This window comes from Drosophila mauritiana, chromosome 2L (genome assembly GCF_004382145.1).
Source record: "Drosophila mauritiana strain mau12 chromosome 2L, ASM438214v1, whole genome shotgun sequence".
Classification (NCBI taxonomy): Eukaryota; Metazoa; Arthropoda; class Insecta; order Diptera; family Drosophilidae; genus Drosophila; species Drosophila mauritiana.
In genome coordinates this window covers 1,037,007-1,042,161 of record NC_046667.1, presented here as the reverse complement: position 1 = coordinate 1,042,161, position 5,155 = coordinate 1,037,007, and the positions used below count along the sequence as shown (strand labels likewise).

The 5,155-nt window shown below is 45.8% G+C and overlaps 1 protein-coding gene across 1 annotated transcript in view; it reads left to right on the top strand.

Moving 5' to 3' along the window:
* The first annotated feature begins 1,983 nt into the window (after positions 1 to 1,983).
* LOC117138793 (receptor-type tyrosine-protein phosphatase N2) overlaps positions 1,984 to 5,155 on the top strand; it is a 38,803-nt gene continuing 35,631 nt past the window's right edge. The window contains exons 1-2 of the mRNA XM_033300969.1: positions 1,984 to 2,079; positions 3,047 to 3,255. The gene's annotated coding sequence lies outside the window, so the exon portion shown is untranslated. The remainder of the gene's footprint in view (positions 2,080 to 3,046; positions 3,256 to 5,155) is intronic.

Below are 5,155 nucleotides of genomic sequence, written 5' to 3'. Positions count from 1 at the left end.
TTGACTTTTGTTTGTCCAGTCACTGCCTTTAGTTCACACGATGCAAATCATAACTAGACTATATCTATGGCATAAATCAAAGTTGTTTGTCTTATGAAACTGACTTTTGAGCAACACAGTGTCACGAGTACATATTCCAAACTATCCCCAAATAACAGAACTGCAAACTGAAACACTTATGGAAATTTTGAATGAAACTTTGCCGCCACTAATTATAGTTAGAAACCTGCTAAACAATTAAAAAGAAGCCTGCAACTATGACAAAATAACAACTATGAATAACAACAAAATTTACACGAGTTCAATGAATGACATTAATAAAGATTTACATGAAATGTAATGCCAAATGTTGGTTTTGATTGCTTTTGTGGGATTTTCTGTTTGCTTTGCTATGTACGATTATAGCACTTCTCTCAGTGGGCTTCAAAAAAAAACTCCTGAATGGATTCCACCGTTAACTTTTGCAGCCGAGAAGTATGCAACCCTTTACGTGAGCCCTTTTTCATTGCCCACATTCCTGCTTGCCATTCAAAATGGCCTCCCGTCCCCTGAGTAATAATGGCCGCCGGATGCCATTGGCAACCTGTTGCAAACCAGCACCAGCACTTACCCCTTTGGCAGCCCCAACAGCAAAGCTCAACGTTGAATGACCCTTTTTGCCAGCAGCAGCAGTCGTAATCCCTCCATTCAGGCGGAAACAGAACTCATTATGGAGGCATTATCATGCAGCTCGCTTTTGAGCCAAGTGATCAAATTAATTGCCGAGCCAACTGCGACGCCTTGGCAAGTGAACGGCCATTGTCTAGGTTTCTGGGTGGGATTTCGTGGTACTGGCACCTCTTCCAGTGCATCGTCGCCACCTGGAAGCGGATGACATGGGTGGAGTTCTGGGGGCTGGATCTGGATGGCTGTGCTCCGGGTGCCGCCTACGTCGGCAACAGGCTGTTGCGGCGGAGCTTTCCTCGGAAAAAACCGGCGCAGGCGCCGCTCTGACACACTAACACAGAGGCAACGGACAGGCGCAGTGGGTGGTGGCCACCAGCACTCGGTGCTCGGGCCACGAAAGTGAAAGCTGCGACTTTCAAACTGTTGCGTCCTGGCTCGGAACTCAGAACTCAGAACTCGGAGCAAAATCAATAGCCATAAAGTTTGGCCAGCGCAAACAGCTGTCAACCTACGTCAAATGGCCAAGCGGAGGTGGTGGGCGGCGACTTTCGGCCCGGCCATTGTTGTTGCTCTAGGGCAGCTTTCGCGGGACATAACCCTCTCTTCCAAAGCTGTTGAGGTACCCTGTAGATTCCGCGTTCCAAAGGGATGTTGCTTGTTCTCTAGTTGCCTTATATTCAACTTTTACAGGGTATACTCTACTTTGTAGTGTATAGCTGGCATCTCTGACAATTGACGCTTGATGCTCGCAGTGTCACTAGAAAAATATGTGTCAGATTACAATCGCGGACATGTTGATAGTTTTCCGAAGTGCTCTTGCAATAGCCAAGTATCATAAGTTTGAAAAGTCCAGCTATTTCTCTCTTATTTATTTAATGCTTAAATTGTATATGACTTATTATGAATCGTGGGAAAATTGATATTACTGTTTATCGTACTGACCATTTAAACGGCATTAAAATCAAATTAAAAGGAACAGCATTATTTACAATATTACCCCCAAATAATATTTCCAGATAAGTGCTTAAATTTCGGCCACATCTGTGGACCCGTGAAAGCATAGCCAAAAGCTTGAGTGGAGCTTTAACTTAACGGTGCGTGTGCCTAACCTACAGCACACACACACACGCGCAGCATTTTGATGGGCTGTAACGAAATGCGTAGGAATTCGGACTGCTTTCGGGTGCGTGAGTGTGGGCGAGGGCACACTGTACAGCACACAAGCTGGCTGGCGGGAGGAACTCCGAGCAGCGAGTCCACGAGAGCGACTACGAGGCAGGGCTGCCGAGGAACGGCGCTTCAGTAGGACAGGCAGTCCTTCGGCTGACGGTCAACGCGAGCGAAAAGCCAGAAAAGAGCAGCAGCAGCTAGGACTTGGGCAGCACGAAAAATAGTGAAATAAGGAAAACCACAGTAAGGAGGCGTTAGTTGCTGTTTTAATATTAAATAACACTTTTCACCGACTGAAAAGCGATCCAAGACTGTGGGAATATAGCGCCCGAAAAGCTCGTGTGTGTTTTATATTTGTGGCTGAAAGCGAAACGAAAAATTTGACACTGAACTTCATCAAACGCTAAACTTGTGAACTTGTGTGCGTGTGAAAGTGCGGCGGTGTGTGCGTGTGTGTGTTTGTGTGAAAGAACATTTGAAGTGACAGCCCAGAAGTATGCTACACAAAATGTCAGCCAGCCATATGCCACCAGTGTTTTCGCAACCGAGCCACTTCCCTCGGTTTTCCACCGTTTCCCTTGGCCTTTCCTGGCTATTTCTGTCCTGTTCCGCGTGTTTTGTGCACGCGCCCACAATTAGCCAGAGTCCAAAACCAAGGCGACTTTGGGCCCAGAAACCCAAAAAAAAACAAGCCTTATTTCCGAGAGTGTGTGTCGCAGCTTATTGCGTAGTTAAATGGCCAGTTTCTCTCCCATGTCGCGACCCCCAAAAAGGCGTGTAGGCTAAATAATGTGGCCCGCTTTTCGCTTTGTACGGCCACGAAATTGAAACATGTGGGCCAATATCAACAGCGAGGCGGCAATTAGACGCCAGTGCCCACAAATAATCGCACGTCATCCGTGCGCCTGCGAACACCTGCAAGCCACCCACACACACACGCACACACACGGCAACTAGACACCCACACAGCCACAATACAGCCGGTGCTCTTGGAAGCTCGCTCTCTTTTGGGCCAAACTCTCTTTAACGTCTTCGAATCGCCTGGCTTCTGGCTTATGGCTTTCGGCTTCAGGCTGCTGTCGTCAGTCGCTGACGTTGTTTGCGTCAAAAAGAAGTGCTGCTAACGAAACCCGCTATATACACATATAATATACATAGATGTACATATTATGTACACACGGCGAAATTAATCGAAATCTATACGATCTAGGAGCAACGGCAGCGGTACAAGCAACAGCCACTGGAGAGGGGAGCGACACAGGACACAGGACGCAGGACTCAGGACACACGAAAAGAACACAACCAATATAGAGACCTATAATCACCGCACATCAGCACATCAATTTGCATGTCTTCGTTCGTTTGCGCTGAATATGAAGTAAACAAATACATGAGCCACGCCATAAATGTCAAACTGAGGTAAGTCACAGCCATTTATAGTCGGGGTATAGTGCCGTATAGGGTTGCCAGCTAAGTGATGTGACCTTTTCGCAACAGGTGCGTGCACCCATTACCCCCTGCCACCTGCTCAACTTGCCCCGGGATGTAGGCAACGTTCCTGCAACGGAAAGCAATTAATGGCGCGTGCTTCTTGATTGCAAAATTCCTCAATGGGGGTCGCTTCTAAATATTTAATTAAGGAAACCGCTCGGCGTATTGATAAAACGTCTAAAGCCAATCGATTCTTAAGGCGATTCACCTAATGAATGCCGTATTAATATTGCAATGGCCGTAAGTGAATCAACGTGGTGTACGTCAGCAAACCAACTATATTACTCTCGGAAAAAAATGTTGTTACGAAAATAATAGGTATTTGACGTAAGCGAAGCTTTAAGTAAGGAACCGGAATTCTACATTTTTTTTATAACATAGAATTAATGTGCATTATACGTATACGTAATTTACGTATACTTGATATCTGACTGTTGATATTTTGCATCTATTACGAGTAGCAAAATAGTTTAAATGCCCATAAAAATAGTTATATCAGTCGGCTGATATGAAAATAACATAAAATCAGGGTAGTGAATTTCTATATTTCAATCACATAAATAGACAATGGCAATCATGATTTATTTGACTGCAGATAAGGTCTGGTCAACTGAGTTCCAATTCGAGGCACCTCGTTGACCTGAGACAAAAAGATTGAATGGTCATGTCGCACCCACAAATAGACCAGCGGAAAGCTGGCATAATAATGTCAGGGGGATATGGTGCCCCATTCACGGACTCCCACTCGCGATGTAGCCCCATTTGATAGGGCGCTCTGTGATCCCCGTGCAATGCCTTTATGATTTTGTTTGCTCGGGCATTCAGTGCACGGCCACCACTTGTTGTTGGCCAACTCAGGCGGCTGGACATGTGACTCGATTGTATTTGCAGCTGGCGTTGCCATGGCCGTCATTCTGGGAATAGGACTCGCCGGATCCACTGACTCATTCATCAAGCACGGGGACCTGCTGGGCGTGGGCTTTGTGTCGACTTCGAGGCGATTGATTGAATGCCGTTGCCGTTGACATGGCCGCTGGCATACGCGAGCTGCAAAAGGAGAAGCCCGAAAGTTGAGGTCGTGGTCCAGAGGCCACAAGCCACAAGTGCGTTAAATATAGCCCTGGCTGACCACGGACATTGGGCATCGGGTATCGGACTTTATCATATACGTAAGTGTCGCACAAAAGCCCGCTGTTTGATTAAGGGCTGCGTCAACAACCGGAAGCGGGGGCGTGGCATGGAGCCGTACTAAAAATGAAACGAAAATATTTTCGCGTAAACATAAACAAGTCGGCGTATGAAATGGGCATTCATAACGGCTCACATAAAAGCGCGCTCATCCGCCACCGAAACCCAAATACGGTGGCCATCCTGAAAGGACAACTTACGACGTACTTTAGGTTTAATACTAAACCAACAGAGATACAGAGATACAGATACGATTCCCCATGGCCAGAAGTCGGGGCAGTTAAGCATGCGTGAATTCGACATTATATTTTGATGGCCCCTAAAAGAAAGTCTAGCAATTGCACAAATATTTTCACGCTGGCCTCGCCGAACAAATAAGCAAACAAGTTTCGCTTCTGTGGGCATAACAAAGATTGATGGAGGCTGAAAGTGAATTAAATTGGCTTTAAGTTGGCCCAGAATATTAAATTCTCCCTTTACCTTTGGCAGCTCGCTCTGGGGGATGTATTTAAAATTAAAATTGACTCTGAACCTTTCTCGAGATTGACAATCATGGGATTTCGTAAACTTTAACTTACTTTATACATACTATATAGTATAGTGTCTTGAAACCAAAAATAAACATAAAGTCTATCTAGGA